Consider the following 20,488-nt stretch of genomic DNA (forward strand, 5'->3'; position numbering starts at 1 on the left):
CAGGCATGTTATGTAAATCAAATGGTACAAACCCCCCAAAAATCCATTTTAATTCCAGGTTGTATGGCAACAAAATAGGAAAAATGCCAAGGGGGGTGAATACTTTCACAAGCTACTGTAAATACATTCAATTGTGCCAATAAAGGTTTTTTAATTTTTTTAAAAATAAAATCTCCCCAGGTCTAGAGACCCGTACCCTGCCCCGGTCCAGCTCTATGGCTGCAGGGCTGGAGAGGAACGGACGTACCCGTGTCCAGGCCGTCTTCTCCCACGCGGCGGGGGACAACAGCACCCTGCTCAGCTTCTCTGAGGGAGACATCATCACCCTGCTTGTGCCTGAGGCCCGCGACGGATGGCACTACGGGGAGAATGAGAGGAACAAGATGTAAGTGTCCTAACTCCATGTGATTCCCAGCAGGCACCATGAGTAACGCTTCACATAAAATTTTATTGGTCACATAGACGTGTTTAGCAGATGTTATTGTGGGTGTAGCAAAAGGCTTGTGCTTCTAGCTCCGACAGTGCAGTAATATCTAACAAGTAATACCTAAAAATTTCACAACATATACCCAATACACGCAAATCTAAGTAAGGAATGAATTAAGAATATATACATATATGGACTAGTGATGTCAGAGCGGCATGGACTAAGATACAGTAGAATAGTATAGAATACAGTATATACATATGAGATTACTAATGCAAGATATGTCAACATTATTAAAGTAGCTCAGTTGGTAGAGCGTGACGCTTGCAATGAGCCGTACGTGAAAATGTATGCATGCATGTCTACGTTGCTTTGGATAAAAGCGTGTGCTAAATGGCGTATATTATTATAATATAGTTATTAGTGTGAATCTTTACATGAGATATGACCTCATAAGTATCCCAACTCTTGGTGCTGCTGTCAATGTTGAATCACTGTTGCTGATTCATCTGTTGAATCGTTGTTTCCTCATCAGGCGTGGCTGGTTCCCTTTCTCCTATACACGTGTCATCCCCGAGACGGACAGCGACACGCTACGAGTCAACAAGTACGTTTAACATTTTTTGCCACTATTGTGTTGTGTATTTGTAAGGGAACAGGCCTTTAATGCTCATCTTTACGTGTTATTCAATAGACATAGAATTACTCCATTCTCTCTGAAGCTGATTTGTTCGTGAGATCAGAGATTTTCAGTTCTGGCTATGAATGTAAATTATTTTTTGCGGCTTAACTGTGTGAAACTGATTGACTATGGGCTAGATTCAACCCATATCGCGGAAGATCCCAGTTATAGCGCGTTTGACATTTTAAAGGTAACTTCAGATTGAGCCGACATTTGCAGCGTTTACCATGAATGTAGTCTCTGTGAATGCGGAAACATCTCCTTTAGAATGTAAATCGCGCTATGGCACGGCTCTCCCACAATACATATTGAATCTAGGCCTACTGGATGTCATGGTTCCAGTTTGCAACCGTTTGAATAATCGGATAATCTCAGTTCTTATTGATATTGATCTCGCTCTCTGTCACGATCGTTGAACGGAGTAGACCAAGGCGCAGCGTTGAAGGCAAACATACTTTATTATCTATAGTGATAACACGAACAAAACAACAAACGATACATGCAGTCCTACGGTACAAACCAAAAGGAACAAGATCCCACAACTACTGTGGGAAAACAGCCTGTTTAAATGTGGTTCCCAATCAGAGACAACCAGCAACAGCTGACACTCGTTGCCTCTGATTGAGAACCACTCTGGCCAACATAGAAACAGAACAACTAGAATAATTAACATAGAACACAAAACACATAGAATCTACACACCCTGGCTCAACATATAGAGTCCCCAGAACCAGGGTGTGACAGTACCCCCCCCCAAAGTCGCGGACTGCGACCGCGCCTCAACATAAACCAAACAGGGGAGGGCTGGGTGGGCATTCCTCCTCGGAGGCGGTTCCGGCTCCGGGCTTGACCACCACCCTTCAATCATCCCCCCGTAGCGCCCCTGATCCGGTCTGGCCCCGCTGGCTGGAGCTGGACTGGATATCGTAGGAGCGGATTGCTTAAGCTCCGGTGTGGAGCAGCTGACCGGTACCTGACCAGGCACCGGTGACCCAGGCACGGGTTGTGCCGGACTGACGACGCGCACCCCTGGCATGGTGCGTGGAGCAGGAACGGGCCGGACCGGGCTGACGATGCGCACCCCTGGCTTGGTGCGTGGAGCAGCAACGGGCCGGGCCGGGCTGGCGACACGCACCGTAGGCTTGGTGCGAGTGGCAGGAACAGGCCGGGCCGGGCTGGCGACGCGCACCGTAGGCTTGGTGCGATTGGCAGGAACAGGCCGGGCCGGGATGGCGACGCGCCCCGTAGGCTTGGTGCGAGTGGCAGGAACAGGCCGGGCCGGGCTGGCGACGCGCACCGTAGGCTTGGTGCGAGTGGCAGGAACAGGCCGGGCCAGGCTGGCGACGCGCACCGTAGGCTTGGTGCGAGTGGCAGGAACAGGCCGGGCCGGGCTGGCGACGCGCACCATCAACTTAGTGCGGGGAGCAGGAACGGGCCGGACCGGACTGGTGACGCACACCACTTGCTTGGTGTGAGGAGCGGGACTGGGTTTCTTCATAACCCTCCGCTCCCTCAGCTGCCTACACAGTTCCTCTCGCCGTGCCTCTACTCTCACCTTCTCCCTTATCGCCTCCAGTAGCTCCACCCTCTGAACCAGTAACTCCTGCTCCCTCTGGACCAATAGCCTCCTTAACCTGGTGGCCTCCTCACCCAACCTCCCAATACGCCCTGTAGCTGCCACCTGCTGCCCCGTCGCCCATGCCGTGTGCCCCCCCCTAAACATTTTTTGGGGTTGCCTCTCGTCCGTCCAACGATGACACTGTTGACGCCGTTGCTCCTCTCTCCGTCGCGCCTCCACCGTCTCCTTCCACGGACGGCGATCCATCCCGGCCTGGATTTCCTCCCAGGTCCAGGACCCCTGCCCGTCCAATATCTGCTCCCACGTCCAGGCTGCCTGCTCCTGGACACGCTGCTTGGTCCTGGTATGGTGGGATCTTCTGTCACGATCGTTGAATGGAGTAGACCAAGGCGCAGCGTTGAAGGCAAACATACTTTATTATCTATAGTGATAACACGAACAAAACAACAAACGATACATGCAGTCCTATGGTACAAACCAAAAGGAACAAGATCCCACAACTACTGTGGGAAAACAGCCTGTTTAAATGTGATTCCCAATCAGAGACAACCAGCAACAGCTGACACTCGTTGCCTCTGATTGAGAACCACTCTGGCCAACATAGAAACAGAACAACTAGAATAATTAACATAGAACACAAAACACATAGAATCTACACACCCTGGCTCAACATATAGAGTCCCCAGAACCAGGGTGTGACACTCTCATTTCAGTCTCTGTGTAACTAACTGACTTGTGTCTGTCTCCAGTCTCCACCATGGTAAGAGCAGCAGCACAGGGGACCTGTTGGAGAGAGAGGACATGGCCGGTGTCATGTCGTCTCACCTGCTGGCACAGAGCATGCAGAGCGCTACCTTGGCACACAGCAGCAGCAGACGGCAACAGCGCCCGTATAGCGTGGCAGGGCCGGGCTTCTCACAGGTGAACAACAACAACAACAACAACACCCAACTACACACATAGATACCAGGGTTGTGCTCAACTCAGAATTTTAGAATTGACTAAATTGAATTGGTCACATCCCTACGGGATGTAGAATTAGAGTTTGAGTGACAGGAAGTAGAATTTAATTCAGTGGAATGCAAAGAAATTCCACTCAGTCATAGATCATGAGTTTCATTGAATCTGACAGGTCACACTTCCAGATACCAAAGAATATATCACTTTTCTCTGGAAACAATGTTCATATACGTACTCTTTTAACCTTAGTGCTTAGAACAGCTAATTATATTTCCACCAACCATTTTCATTTGTTTGGTTTATTTTTTGAAGACCTCAGGGTCAACTTGAGAGTTAAAACATTTTCTCCATACTGAATAACATTTCAGTGATTAATGAAATATAATAACTTAGAATATTTCCATACAGGTTTTGTTTTCCTTGTTCATTCATTTTAAGAGTTTGTCCTGAAAATATATAATGTATATAACAGCTGAGTTTCTTAAGCCGTTGAAGGGACCTAAGTCACTTGTGCAGTAAACCATCAGTGTGATAGGCTGTCTGTTTTAGGTCCCCAGTGTCACTCAACACAGTTTTCCCATAACGTTCTGGCCAATTAACTTACGTAAACGAGGGATCAGTTCCCCTCTGCCTCACTCACTGTGTGTGTGTGTGTTTGTGTTTGTCTGAGCGTGTTTGTGTCTGTGCGTCTGTGTTGTGTGACGGGCCGCACAGAGATGACAGAGCCCAGATCGGAGAAGGCTGCTTGCCGCTCGGCTGCCTCTGGTACTGAGGAAAGTGGTTGTGACAGCTGATAGCATAAAGAGGGACTAGCCCTGCTGACTGGAGACACACACACACACACACACACACACACACACACACATTGTCGCTGAGGTGAGAGTGAGCGGGGGCTGTGTTCCATTATGTAACACCACAGCCCTTTACAGGGCAGGAGGAGGCGGGAGGTGGAGAGGTACTGTATGTGGGCATGATAATAGTCTCTAATTGCTCAGATAGTCACGTAACAACTTCTTGGTCTTGTTTTCCCCCTCAGATTATATCTCTAGTGGCATATTGAGAGGAAAAAAGTTGAGTTAGAACAGAGCGTTATGTTAATTTTATACAGCTGTGTCACTCTGACTAAAAGCAGTGGTTGTTCTGCTATGTTCAGCTGATGCCCCTTACAGGCTTGTATTAGTATGTCAACACTTCAATGACTGATCATATAAGCAATTTAGCGGACGCTTTTATCCAAAGCGACTGATAGTCATGTGTGCTTACATTTTTCTTAAGTGGCCCCAGCAGGAATCTAACCCACGACTCTTGGCATTGTAAGTGCAATGCTCTACCGTCCTGGCCCCCACTCCCCCCGTCAATGGTCGTTTAGTCTGACTGCTACTTCCCCCCCCCACACCCTGTTTGATGACTGGTTTTCATCAAGCTGTCCACTCAAGAGAAAGCTTCTCACTGTAACCAGTGCCTGTAATCTGGTTCAGGTTATTAATCGACCTACCAGGGTGTTTACAAACACTACAGGAACAAGATCATCCACATATATTGATCACATTTTTACTAATACTGTAGAACTTTGTTCTAAAGCTGTATCCGTATCCATTGGATGCAGTGATCACAATATAGTGGCTATATCCAGGAAAGCCAAAGTTCCAAAAGCTTGGCCTAAAATAGTGTAGAAGAGATCATACAAAAGATTTTGCTGTGACTCTTATGTGGATGATGTTAAAAATATTTGTTGGGCTGATGTGATTAATAAGGAGCATCCATACGCTGCACTTGATGAATTTATGAAATTGCTTCTTCCAGTAATTGGTAAACATGCACTTGTTAAGAAACTGACTGTTAGATCTGTTAAATCTCTATGGTGATGATGAACAATTGAAAAACTGTATGGCTGAAAGAGACGGGGCAAAAGGAGTGGCTAGTAGGTGGCTGCCCATCTGACTGGCTGACTTACTGAAAATTGAGAAATGATTTGACTAAACTCATCAAAAAGAAGAAGAAACTGTTTTATGAAGCCAAACGCAATGTTATAAATGATGAAATTATGAAAATGTTTTAACTTTAAATGAAATCATGGGCAGAAAGACAAATTCAACTCCATCTTCCATCTCTCAGATGGCTTATTCATCACAAAACCATTTGATGTTGCCAACTAATTTTAATGATTACTTCATTGGCAAAGTGGGCAAACTTAGGAAGGAAATGCCAACAACAAACAGTGAGCCATTGTATTCATGCATATAAAAAAAACAAATAAGTTTGAATTTTGTAAAGTTAGTGGGAGAGGTGGAAAAATGAGTGTTATCAATCAATAATGACAAACCTCCTGGCATTGACAACTTGGATGGAAAGCTACTGAGGATGGTAGCTGACTCTATAGCCACTCCTATCTGTCATATCTTTAATCTGAGTCTAGAGGAAAGTGTTTGTCCTCAGGCCTGGAGGGAAACCAAAGTCATTCCACTACCCAAGAGTGGTAAAGCGGCCTTTACTGGTTCTAACAGCAGACCTATCAGCTTGCTGCCAGCTCTTAGCAAACTGTTGGAAAAAATGGTGTTTGACCAAATACAATGCTATTTCTCTGTAAACAAACTGACAACAGACTTTCAGCATGCTTATAGAGAAGGGCACTCAACATGTACTGCACTGACAAAAATGACTGATGATTGGTTGAAAGAAATTCATAATAAGAAGATTGTGGTAGCTGTACTGTTAGATTTCAGTGCAACCTTCGATATTATTGACCATAACCTGTTGTTGAGAAGGTATGTTTTATGGCTTTTCAACCTCTGCCATATTGTGGATTCAGTACTATCTATCTAATAGAACTCAGGGTTTTCTTTAATGGAGTTCTCTATCAAACATGTAGGGTGTGGTGTACTGCAGGGCAGCTCTGTAAGCCCTCTACTCTTTTCTATTTTTACCAATGACCTGCCACTGGTATTAAACAAAGCCTGTGTGTCCATGTATTCTGATGATTCAACCACATACGTGTCAGCAACCACAGCTAATGAAGTCACTGAAGCCCTTAACAAAGAGTTGCAGTCTGTTTTGTAATGGGTGGCCAGTAATAAACTGGACCAAAACATCTCTAAAAATAAGGGCATTGTATTTGGTACAAATCATTCCCTAAGCTCTAGACCTCAGCTGAATCTGGTAATGAATGGTGTGGCTCTTGAGCAAGTTGAGGAGAATAAATTACTTGGTGTTACCTTAGATTGTAAACTGTCATGGTCAAAACATATATAGATTCAGTGGTTGTAAAGTTGGGGAGGTCTGTCCATAATAAAGAGATGCTCTGCTTTTTTGACGCCACACTCCACAAAGCAAGTTCTGCGGACTCTAGTTCTGTCTTATTTTGATTATTGTCTAGTCATGTGGTCCAGTGCTGCAAGGAAAGACCTAGTTAAGCTGCAGCTGGCCCAAAACAGTGTGACACGTCTTGCTCTTCATTGTAATCAGAGGGCTGATATAAATACTATGCATGCCAGTCTCTCTTGGATAAGATTTAAGGAGAGACTGACTGCATCACTTATTTTTATAAGAAATATTAATGTGTTGAAAATTCCAAATTGTTTGCATAGTCAACTTACACACACACACACACACACACTTACCCCACCAGACATGCCACCAGGGATCTTTTCACAGTCTCCAAATCCAGAACAAATTCAAGAAAGCGTTCAGTATTATATAGAGCCATTATTGCATGGAACTCCCTTCCATCTCATATTACTCAAGTGAACAGCAAACCTGGTTTCAAAGAACAGAAAAAGCAACACCTCACGGCACAACGCCTCTCCCCAATTTGACCTAGATAGTTTGTTGTATGTATTGATATGTAGGCTAAGTGTGCCGTTTTAAATGTATGTAGTTATGTCCTTGAGCTGTTCTTGTCTGTTAATGTTCTGTATTATGTCATGTTTCATGTTTTGTGTGGACCCCAGGAAGAGTAGCTGCTGCTTTCGCAACAGCTAATGGGGATCCTAATAAAATACCAAATTCCAAAATGAACATTTACAGTATTTATTCATCACTACAGTTATTATAATGTGTATATAGTGCTATTTCTATTGTTGTTTTTTATTACCATATTATAATAATAATAATAATATGCCATTTAGCAGACGCTTTTATCCAAAGCGACTTACAGTCATGTGTGCATACATTTTTACGTATGGGTGGTCCCGGGGATCGAACCCACTACCCTGGCGTTACAAGCACCATGCTCTGCCAATTGAGCTACAGAGGACCATAATAATACTATTGCATTACCATTTTCATTGTTTTATTTCACTAGTCGTGCATGTTGGAGCTCGGAGCCTAAGATTTTCACTGTACCCTGCAATCACACCTGCAACCCTGTACATGTGACTATTAAACACCCTGAAGCTGAATCTGAGCCAGATAGGGACCACAAAGTACTACTGATAAACAGTAACCTTACCTCTACCTTGTCTAACATGGTGGAACAATATCTCCAGCAATTCAATTGATAATGTTTTGGATTGCAAATCAATCAATACTGTTATCATGTATTCTCAACTATCTAGTGTGACACAAAAGTTCCAATGACTTGAAAAAACTCTGAAAAGTGTTTCGTCTTTGTCTCCCCAGCATGGACTTGAACAGTATGAGCAACGTTTTCCGACGAGGTAAGGCTCACTTCTTTTCTCTATAGATAATAATGCTCTGTTGTGATACTGAATTGATAAGGTTTGGCCGACTAGATAGACTGGAGATGATTACATGGACCAATGGGTAGACAGTACAAGTAGTTAGCGTCCTTAACTATTCCCATGATAGGAACTCCAACTTTCCAACAGAAACTATCAAACTACAAACAAGGACATATCAGGTTTTTTTTTATGGTTTCCATTTTGTTGTGTTAATTGCCATATTATTTTAATGGTTTCCTTTTTGTTGTGTTAATTGACATATCATTTTAAATGGTTTCCATTTTATTGTGTTAATTGCCATATTATTTTAATGGTTTCCTTTTTGTTGTGTTTCCGTTTTTTCCCCCGATTTTTATTTATTTGATGATGAGACCTACGATATCATGATTATGTGATATCATGTGGGACAGAAAGGTTGGTTTGCCCAAAAGCCCAATGTTGGTCCGCCTCAACCCATGTTGGACCAATGGGAATCACCTATCCTTATGCCATTCCTAATGGGTCAAATAAATATTTTCCCTCAGTGTTTTATCCTTTTAATTTCAAACATATTTGTTGCTTTAACTTGCTTTTTGCTTTTATCGTTAAGTTTCATTTAGGTTTTTATTTATTTATTTGATGTCAGGGAGAAGCCTCAGGCTTGCACGCTCCCCTCCTAGCTACTGACCCGCAACACATCATGCTTCTAGCTAGCACCTCCATAGTATTAATACTATCCCTTTTGTGCTGCTGCCCACACTGTGCTCTGTGTCCATGTAAAGGCTACAGTAAACTAGACCATATCGTATGTGTTTTCTATGCTATTTGAACTCAGGTCTGCAGTAAACGTGAAAGGCTGTCAGTTCATTTGTTGTAGCATATCAGAGAAATTAGATTGAAGACATGAGATGAGCATTTTACTGTATGAAATACTATGATATTCAAATCCTCGTCATGAATGGATGAAGGGAATAGCAACATGGCACCCAGCTCTAAAATTGGCCAAACTATATGCCTGTCGATTGGCCAACTGTATTTGGCTGTGGTTGTGTTGCTCCACTGTTGTTTCTCTGAGTGAGTGAATATATATATATATATACAGTGAGGGAAAAAAATATTTGATCCCCTGCTGATTTTGTACGTTTGCCCACTGAAAAAGTAATGATCAGACTATAATTTTAATGGTAGGTTTATTTGAACAGTGAGAGACAGAATAACAACAAAAAAAATCCAGAAAAACACATGTCAAAAATGTTATAAATTGATTTGCATTTTATTGAGGGAAATAAGTATTTCACCCCTCTGCAAAACATGACTTAGTACTTGGTGGCAAAACCCTTGTTGGCAATCACAGAGGTCAGACGTTTCTTGTAGTTGGCCACCAGGCTTGCACACATCTCAGGAGGGATTTTGTCCCACTCCTCTTTGCAGATCTTCTCCAAGTCATTAAGGTTTCGAGGCTGACGTTTGGCAACTCGAACCTTCAGCTCCCTCCACAGATTTTCTATGGGATTAAGGTCTGGAGACTGGCTAGGCCACTCCAGGACCTTAATGTGCTTCTTCTTGAGCCACTCCTTTGTTACCTTGGCTGTGTGTTTTGGGTCATTGTCATGCTGGAATACCCATCAACGACCCATTTTCAATGCCCTGGCTGAGGGAAGGAGGTTCTCACCCAAGATTTGACGGTACATGGCCCCGTCCATCGTCCCTTTGATGCAGTGAAGTTGTCCTGTCCCCTTAGCAGAAAAACACCCCCAAAGCATAATGTTTCCACCTCCATGTTTGACGGTGGGGATGGTGTTCTTGGGGTCATAGGCAGAATTCCTCCTCCTCCAAACACGGCGAGTTGAGTTGATGCCAAAGAGCTCGATTTTGGTCTCATCTGACCACAACACTTTCACCCAGTTCTCCTCTGAATCGTTCAGATGTTTATTGGCAAACTTCAGACGGGCCTGTATATGTGCTTTCTTGAGCAGGTGGACCTTGCGGGCGCTGCAGGATTTCAGTCCTTCACGGCATAGTGTGTTGCCAATTGCTTTCTTGGTGACTATGGTCCCAGCTGCCTTGAGATCATTGACAAGATCCTCCCGTGTAGTTCTGGGCTGATTCCTCACCGTTCTCATGATCATTGCAACTCCACGAGGTGAGATCTTGCATGGAGCCCCAGGCCGAGGGAGATTGACAGTTATTTTGTGTTTCTTCCATTTGCGAATAATCGCACCAACTGTTGTCACCTTCTCACCAAGCTGCTTGGCGATGGTCTTTGTAGCCCATTCCAGCCTTGTGTAGGTCTACAATCTTGTCCCTGACATCCTTGGAGAGCTCTTTGGTCTTGGCCATGGTGGAGAGTTTGGAATCTGATTGATTGATTGCTTTTGTGGACAGGCGTCCTTTATACAGGTAACAAACTGAGATTAGGAGCACTCCCTTTAAGAGTGTGCTCCTAATCTCAGCTCGTTACCTGTATAAAAGACACCTGGGAGCCAGAAATCTTTCTGATTGAGAGGGGGTCAAATACTTATTTCCCTCATTAAAATGCAAATCAATTTATAACATTTTTGACATGCGTTTTTCTGGATTGTTTTGTTGTTATTCTGTCTCTCACTGTTCAAATAAACCTACCATTAAAATTATAGACTGATCATGTCTTTGTCAGTGGGCAAACGTACAAAATCAGCAGGGGATCAAATACTTTTTTCCCTCACTGTGTATATATATATATATATATATATATATATATATATATATATATATATATATATATATATATATATATATATATACCTGGAAGCTTCTCCTTCTCTTTGTTCCACAGTTCCGAAGGGGGAACAGTTACGAAATTGATTTCGACAGTGTGAGATGGGACAGACAGACAGACACAGACTCGGCTTGCTGCTGCTGCTGCAATAAGACTGCCTGACTGACTGCCTGATTGCCAGGCACCTCTAACCCTCACCCCTCCTCACCAGTCACTCTAACCCTCACCCCTCCTCTCTCCAACCCACCACAACACTCCCCTCTCCACCGGCGCTTATCAGTCTATTTCCCTATTCTACCCTGTCCTCCCCCCCCCCCCCCCCCCCCCCTCCATTCCACCAAAGGAAAGACTCTATCCCTCTATCCTCCTTCCACTCTACTGGGAAGTTCCCAGGCCAAGCACTGGTGGAACCAGTACTACAAAGCAGAGCGAACTAACCCCACCGCTAAAGGACTGTGACACCGTACTGACACCATCCAAATCATTGGAAAGATGGACTTTGTCTGAGGAGGAAAATTAGGAACATCTTTTGCTTGTCTTTAATGCATGTACATGTATTTTCTATTCAATGGGGACTTCTTCCTCTGCAAACATACAATAAAATAGTACAAATTATTTAAAATAAAATCTTGAACGTTCTCCGCTAGTTTTGAAGGTTGAAAGATTAATGATTTTATATTATCAGTGTAAATCAAAATGGTAATCCGAAGGGGATTGTAAAGATGACAATGACTTCTGATAAGAAGGTAAAGTTAAATCATGCTGGGTCTTCTCATGCTTCAGACAGTAACTTTACTTTATAGACTGTGAGGTTCTTCTGATAACTTCAAACATTCCTCTTTAAACCAGAGGCTTATGTATCACGTGTAGTGAAATAACTTAAATGTAAATGCTATTTTTTCATAATTATAATTTATTGGGGGGGGCATCCGACCAATGAAATGGATGACAATGAATGTGCACTGTACATTAATGTAATTAATGTGATTATCGGTTGATCAAAACGCACCTTAAAGACCCAATGCTCTGTATATATTTGTGACATTCTCTGTAGACATTTAGTATTGTGTTATTACGACTATTAGCCCCAACGTAATATTTTATGATGTCAGAGGTCTTACCTCACAGGCAGTGTGAAAGAACCTTACTCTGATAACCAGAAGCTTTGGGTTTTTCTGAATATGTTTTGTCTTAATATCAATATACACAAGGCTGAATGGGGGAAAACCAACCCTCATCCCTGAAATAAAGAGTTGCAAGGCTCTGGTTACTGTTCAGGCGTTCATGCATGAAAGAACAGACAACTGATACCTGTGTTATACCTCGGCCATCCCACAACAAAGGTGCTACATTTCATAGTGCGTAAAAAACAACCTCTCTTCTCACCCCCTCCAATCAGTGCTGCCTGGATGCCAACTTTTAGCAAACAACTCCCAATAATTGACTGCACAGTGCCTCTTGCTTGTGCGTACAATAGGAAGATGAGTTGTGCGTAATATTATTAATAAATGTTTCCTAGCTATAAACCGTTAAATCTAACCGTTGTGTAATTAGCATATATCACAGAAATAATAGGTCGTTCTGGTCTACACAGTTACATACAGAAACTTGAGTGAATTAATGGGTCAGATGCCCTTAAAGGAGTCATCAGCCATAATTTGCCAACAGCACAACCGCAAATTATGGCAATAATAGAATTGGATCAATAGCCATTTAGAGCGTTGTAATAAATAACCTTTAGTCACATGTACTGTAACTCTTGCTATTGTGACACATATTTGCAGTACATATGAAATGAGCAACCTGTAAAAGGGAGAGCGGTTGATTCGTTATTGTGACTTCATTCAGCCTTCTTGTACTTTTAGCCTTTGTAATAAAATAAAGGGAATGAAAAAGCATGATATGTGAGGCAGGATAAAACATGTATGTCATTTCTATGTGCTGAATAAAGAAAGACGCTAGTCTGTCTGCACCTGTCGATACTAACCCCGGGTCCTGTCTAAAACAGAAATGCTTGCCTCTAAGTATAAGTCTGTTTTCTATCACAACACCATCTTTGAATCCCCCCTTTTTTAAATCCTATTAGATTGACCTGATTATTACAACTTGCCAAAGAGAGGAATAAGTGACATTTACAGCCCAAAAACAAAATGGTGTCTACTTTACATATGCCTTGCTGTCTCTCTCCCACTCCCTCTCTGTTTGTGTGTGACCTAACTCCTGTCTCCCCCTAGCTTTGCCAACCCCCTTCTCTATCTATCTGTGTTTTGATAAATGTAGAGACAAAAGCGCTCTCAAACGGGTTACTACGATCGGAAGCTGCCAATGTTTCTTCTCTCTTCACTAGAATAAGGCCGAGGTAGGAGTGATTAGACTGCCACATCTGAAGAGATTGCACGACCACTCTGTGGGAAAATAAATAATTATATATATATATATATATATATATAATATGATTATTCTATTATTTATGTCATATTGTTTATGGAACAATGCAAATTTTTTGTTGTGAAGACACATCTGAATAATGTACAGAGAATTATTGATGAACATTCTTTGGGGGACACCAAAACAGTGTAATGTTGAAAAATGACCTATGGAAGAAAAGCTGAATAAATATTTCTTCAGTTGAGAGCTCTGTTGTATTTCTCTATGCTTTTAACATAAAGATAATGATCTTTAAATTAAAAAACAGTGCCTTCGGAAAGTATTCAGACCCTTGACTTTTTCCACCTTTTGTTACTTTACAGCCTTATTCTAAAATGGATTAAATAGTTTTTCCCCCCTCATCAATCTACACACAATACCCTATAATGACAAAGCAAAATAATTTATTAAAATAAACTAAAATATCACATTTACATAAGTATTCAGACCCTTTACGCAGTACTTTGTTGAAGCACCTTTGGCAGCGATTACTGCCTCTAGTCTTCTTGGGTATGACGCTACAAGCTTGGCACACCTGTATTTGGGGAGTTTCTCCCATTCTTCTCTGCAGATTCTCTCAAGCTCTGTCAGGTTGGATGGGGAGCGTTGCTGCACAGCTATTTTCAGGTCTCTCCAGAGATGTTCGATCGGGTTCAAGTCCGGGCTCTGGCTGGGCCACTCAAGGACATTCAGAGACTTGTCCCGAATCCACTACTGCGTTGTCTTGGCTGTGTGCTTAGGGTCATTGTCCTGTTGGAAGGTGAACCTTCGACCCAATCTGAGGTCCTGAGCGCTCTGGAGCAGGTTTTCATCAAGGATCTCTCTGTACTTTGCTCCGTTCATCTTTCCCTCGATCCTGACTAGTCTCCCAGTCCCTGCCGCTGAATAACATCCCCACAGCATGATGCTGCCACCCATGCTTCAACGTAGGGATAATGCCAAGTTTCCTCCAGACGTGGGCCCTGTGTAGCTCAGTTGGTAGAGCATGGCGCTTGCAACGCCAGGGTTGTGGGTTTGTTTCCCACGGGGGGCCAGTATGAAAAATGTATGCACTCACTAACTGCTAAATGACTAAAATGTAAATGTCTCGGAGCTCTACGGACAATTCCTTCGACCTCATGGCTTGGTTTTTGCTCTGACGTGCACTGTCAACTGTGGGACCATATATAGACATGTGTGTGCCTTTCCAAATCATGTCCAATCAAGTTGTAGAAACATCTCAAGGATGATCAATGGAAACAAGATGCACCTGAGCTCAATTTCGAGTGTCATAGCAAAGGGTCTGAAAACTTAAGTAATAAGGTATTTCTGTTTTTAATTTTTAATAAATTTGCAAACATTTCTAAACCTGTTTTCGCTTTGTTGTTATGGGGTACTGTGTGTAGATTGCTGAGGCATTTATTTATTTTTTAAATCAATTTTAGAATAAGGCTCTAACGTAACAAAATATGGAAAAAGTCAAGGGGTCTGAATGCTTTCCGAAGGCACCTGTACATCTTTCTTTAGAAAGGAGATTGCTTGTCTCTAAGTTGATCTACAGCTAGAGGCCAACAAAAGGTGCTTCCCACGTTTCCATCCAATCATTTCATGCGGATAAATTACCTGGCTCATAAAAAAAAGTCACGACCGGCTGATGAAAACAGGAAATGTCGGTACAATTTTACAAATGTCGACAGACAATTTGTTCGTTCAACATGGTGGGATCTTTTTGTGTTGGTAAAATTAATTATGCAAGAAATGGCGGTGGAAACTACTTTATACACAAATATTAATATAATGACCATCATATCGAAGTAATCTTGAAGTCATATCACGCGATATGTTGTGTGGTATTCCCACGACCCGGGAAGGCATGCAGTTTATTAGGCTACAGATGAAATGAGCTATGATTAACAGGGTGGTGAAAGTCCACGGTGATGAGCTTGATGCTCCTTTCCAATAAATAGCGAGGGTCCTGTTCTGGTGAAATGATGATCGATGCTTGGCTTCCGTTTTGAATAATTAAAATAATCTCGCTCTCATCCATAATAATCTCATCATGCAGCACTGGATCACTACGCACAGCCTTTTATCCATCAGTTTGATGGAAACACATCTCTGTTGGGAAAATGTGCATATTTTTATGAGGATTTTAAAATATTCACATGAAAAGCTTTCGCCAATTGGATGGAAACCTAGCTATAGGCTCATTAAATTACTTTATTGCAATACAGTAGGTAAGGCACTTGGGGATCACAAAAGTGTTAGTGAATGGAACAACAAATTATAAATGGGTCTAGACCTTCACTTAAATGCACCAAAAAAATCTTAGCTGCTATTGATGAATTATTTAGTTTTTCCCGTTCCCGTTCTTTAGTTAAATGTAGTCACCCACCCTAAGCCTCCTCTCCCACTACCTCTCACGCATGCAATGCCTCCACTTTACATATTTGGTGTTACCTTCCTGCATGGTGGTCTGGTCTTGTTGTCTCTGTGGATTCTAGTACAGCGCGGTAGGTCCCATTTTTATTAGTCTCCTATACACTGAGTGTACAAAACATTAGGAACATGACAGATTGACCAGGTGAAAGCTATGATCCCTTGTTGACGTCACCTGTTAAATCCACTTCAATCAGTGTAGATGAAGGGGAGGAGACCGGTTAAAGAAGGATTTTGAAGTCTTGAGACATGGATTGTGTATATCTGCCATTCAAAGGGTGAATGGGCAACACAAAAGTTGTAAGTGCCTTTGAACGTGGTATGGTAGTAGGTGCCAGGCGCACCGGTTTGAGTGTGTCAAGAACTGCAATGCTGCTGGGTTTTTCACGCTCAACAGTTTCCCCGTGTGTATCAAGAATGATCCACCACACAAAGGACGTCGAGCCAACTTGACACAACTCTGGCCAGCACCCCTGTGGAACGCTTTCGACACCTTGTAGTCCATGCCCGACGAATTGAGGCTGTTCTGAGTGCAAAAGGGGGTGCAACTCAACACTTGGAAGGTGTTCCTAATGTTTTGTACACTCAGTGTAGATCGTCCAATATAGATGGTCTTTAGATGCTCAAATTGTCAACCAAATGAAATATTATTTGTCACATGCTTTGTAAACAACAGGTCTAGACTAACAACGAAATGCTTACTTACGGGTCCTTTTCCAACAATGCAGAGTTAAAGAAAAGTAAATAAAATAAAACAATTAAAGTAGTGATACGAGAAATAAATACACAGTGAATAACAATAACCAGTAAAAATAACATGGCCATATACAGGAAGTAGAAAGTAACATGGCTATATGCTGTACAGGGAGTACCAGTACCGAGTCAATGTGCAGGGGTTCGAGGTAGATATGTACACTACATGACCAAAAGTATGTAGACACCTGCTCGTCGAACATGTCATTACAAAATCGTGGGCGTTAATATGGAGTTGGTCCCCCCTTTGCTGCTATAACAGCCTCCACTCTTCTGGGAAGGCTTTCGACTAGATGTTGAAACAACATTGCTGCAGGGACCTTAGTGAGGTCGGGCACTGATGTTGGGCGATTAGTCCTGGCTCACAGTCGGCGTTCCAATTAATCCCAAAGGTGTTCGATGGGGTTGAGGTCAGGGCTCTGTGCAGGCCAGTCAAGTTCTTCCACACAGATCTCGACAAATCATTTCTGAATGGACCTCGCTTTGTGTACGGTGGCATTGTCATGCTGAAACAGGAAAGGGCCTTCTCCCAACTGTTGCTCTGTATGTCGCTCTGGATAAGAGCGTCTGCTAAATGACTAAAATGTCAAATGTTGCCACAAAGTTGGAAGCACAGAATTGTCTAGAATGTCATTGTATGCTGTAGTGTTAAGCTTTCCCTTCACTGACCGGGGCAGATCTAGCAGGGCAGAAATTTGACGAACTGACTTGTTGGAAAGGTGGCATCCTATGACGGTGCCACGTTGAAAGTCACTGAGCTCTTCAGTAAGGCCATTCTACTGCCAATGTTTGTCTATAGAGACGTCATGGCTGTGTGCTCGATTTTATACACCTGTCCGCAATGGGTGTGGCTGAAATAGCCGAATCCACTAATTTGAAGGGGTGTCCACATACCTTTGTATATATATAGTGTATATGTAGGTAGGGGTAAAGTGACTAGGTAGCAGGATAGATAATAGACTGAGCTGTAGCAGCATCGTGTGTGTGTGTGTGTGTGTGTGTGTGTGTGTGTGTGTGTGTGTGTGTGTGTGTGTGTGTGTGTGTGTGTGTGTGTGTGTGTGTGTGTGTGTGTGTGTGTGTGTGGAGAGTTAGTTAAAAAAAGGGTCAATGCAGGTAGTCCGGGTAGCCATTTGAATAGCTATTTAGGAGTCTTGTTTCGCAGTCTTTTGGCTTGGGGATAGAAGCTGTTTAGGGTCCTATTGGTTCCAGACTTGATGCACCGTTACCGCTCACCATGCAGAAGCAGAGACAACAGTCTATGGCTTGGGTGGTTGGAGTCTTTGACAATTTTTGGGGGCCTTCCTCTGACACCACCTGTTATAGAGGTCCTGGATGGCGGCCCCAGTGATGTACTGGGCCGTACTCACTACCCTGTGTAGAGAGTTGCGGTCGGGTGCCTTGCAGTTCCCGTACCAAGCGGGGATGCAGCCAGTCAATGGTGTAGCTGTAGAACTTTTTGAGGATCTGAGGGCCCATGCCAAACCTTTTCAGCCTCCTGTGGGGGAAGAGGCGATGTCGTGCCATCTTCACAACTATGTGGGTGTGTGTGGAACATGTTAATTCCTTAGTGACGTGGACAACGAGGAACTTGAAGCTCTCGACCTGCTCCATGTGAATGGGGGCGTGCTCAGTCATCCATTTTCTGTAGTCCACGATCAACTCATTTACATTTTAGTCATTTAGCAGACGCTCTTATCCAGAGCGACTTACAGTTAGTGAGTGCATACATTTTCATACTGGCCCCCCCGTGGGAAACGAACCCACAACCCTGGCGTTGCAAGCGCTATGCTCTACCAACTGAGCTACATGGGACTACTCCTTTGTCTTGCTGACGTTGAGGGAGAGGTTATTGTCCTGGCACCACACTGCCAGGTCTCTGACCTCCTCCCTATAGGCTGTCTCATTGTCGTTGTCAGTGTTCAGTCCTATCACCATCGTGTCGTTGGCAAACTTAATGATGGTGTTGGCGTCTCTGTTGATTTGTAACTGCTTGTGAGAGTTAGGGTTAGGGTTGTGGCTGGAGCTAGGATTAGGGTAAGGGTTAGGTTTGAGGCTATATGATTCGGGTTGAACCGGGATGTGGACATGAAGCTAGGGTTAGGGTTGTGAATGAAGCTAGGGTTAGGGTTGTGAATGAAGCTAGGGTTAGGGTTGTGAATGAAGCTAGGGTTAGGTTTACGGTTGTGATTGAGGGTTAGAGTTGAACCGAGATGTGGACATGAAGCTAGGTTTAGGGCAAGGGTTGTGGATGAAGCTAGGCTTAGGTTTGTGTTTAGGGTTAGTGGATCGTTTGTTGGACAGTTTGAACATCTACTGATCATCTGTAGAAGATATCCAAACAAAGTGTTACTGTAGGCTACAGTACTGTAGTTGTACTGCTCCTGATCCACCACCATACCACTGCCAGCCAGCCAGTTCTTCCTACTGCTCACAAACAGGTACTTCTCCCAACTGCATGTAAACCTGACCTGTGAGTCCTGACCTGCAACGGGTATTGTAGTGCCATTTAACTGGTGTCTGTCTGTACAGTAGCCTGTCTGTGTTTCGTGTGATTTGTGTAATGTTTGTGTACGTATCAGATGCCTGTTTGTGTGTGCCTGCATGTTTGCCTCTCTCCTCTCCTCTCCCCTCCCCTCCCCTCCCCTCCCCTCCCCTCCCCTCCCCTCCCCTCCCCTCCCTTCTCTTCTCCTCTCCTCTCCTCTCCTTTTTTTTGCCTGTGACTTTTTTATGTTGCTTCTTCTGTTTTGTTTGTACTGAACAAATTGCATTCTGGGGAGTAACACGCTTTGGGGAATGACATAATGACCTAAGATTAACTTTAGTATTATTAACATTGGTTGGGGTTTTGTCAAAATACTTCAAACTAACCATATATGGGAAAATAGTGTTTTGAATATATTTTACTGTCTATAACAGATTCATTGGTTATATGTAAAGAATATGTTTAATCAAATGTGTCGTGTGATAAATACTGTCATTATTTTTATGAGTACTGTGGCGATGGTTAGTTTACTAAGAAGTTACCCATTACAATGATACGTAAGTAACATGATGAGTCACCTGTTGCCATTCGGCCGAGCTATCACGCGTTCATTCGGTGGCTTCCTCTTAAGTCAACTTGTTTTTTCTCACTTTCACTATCTAACTGAACTTCACTGTCATTGGCTAGTCTGGTTTCATGAGGAGGGTCCGTAGCCCATCCTCTCATTCTGTCTGGGTCTGAAATGGCACCCTCTGCATGTCTGTGTATGAACATCCTGAACAGATTCACCAAATCTTCATTCTCTGTTGATTATTTTGTTGCATGACCGCTTGCCTTGTGCACACATCAGTCTCATTTCACCCTTAATCCATCTTCAATCAGAGGCAGCTCCAGACTCACTCTCTTGCTGCAGTAAAAGTGCTGATTCTCTGCTCTGTAATCCTGGGTGTTAATAACGGTTGGTCTCCACTCCCCTCTTCCCGTTCTTCATCCCTCCTGTCCTTACAGTGTCCCCCCCCCCGCCTCAGGAGGAACCAGCCCAGGCCACTGAGGACCAACCCAGGCCTCTCATCTCTGACCGTGACCAATCTCCTCCTCCAATACTCTATTAGCTCCATGCTCTACTTCCTGTTATCCTTGGTTCTGATTGGTTGCTGTGAAGCGCGGATATATTTAGCCAGCCAATTAGAAGAGAATAACCCTGATTCTTTTGGACAAATCCAAGCACACACAGGATTGATCTTTCACAAGTACTGTAGACCATGTACTGCCATTGACATTTAGTTTTAGCGGGACCTATGATGACTGCAATACAATGACTGAACATACATGTCTTACTGAACT

At 43.3% G+C, this 20,488-nt stretch overlaps 1 pseudogene across 1 annotated transcript in view; it reads left to right on the forward strand.

The window, feature by feature from the left end:
- LOC311100916 (BAR/IMD domain-containing adapter protein 2-like) overlaps positions 1 to 20,256 on the forward strand; it is a 54,097-nt pseudogene extending 33,841 nt beyond the window's left edge. The window contains exons 7-11 of the transcript in view: positions 181 to 385; positions 963 to 1,034; positions 3,438 to 3,609; positions 8,266 to 8,303; positions 20,153 to 20,256. The product of the transcript in view is annotated as a BAR/IMD domain-containing adapter protein 2-like (transcript). The remainder of the gene's footprint in view (positions 1 to 180; positions 386 to 962; positions 1,035 to 3,437; positions 3,610 to 8,265; positions 8,304 to 20,152) is intronic.
- The last annotated feature ends 232 nt before the right edge of the window (positions 20,257 to 20,488 follow it).

The sequence above is a fragment of the Coregonus lavaretus genome (assembly GCF_964263955.1).
Source record: "Coregonus lavaretus genome assembly, chromosome: 25".
Lineage (NCBI taxonomy): Eukaryota > Metazoa > Chordata > Actinopteri > Salmoniformes > Salmonidae > Coregonus > Coregonus lavaretus.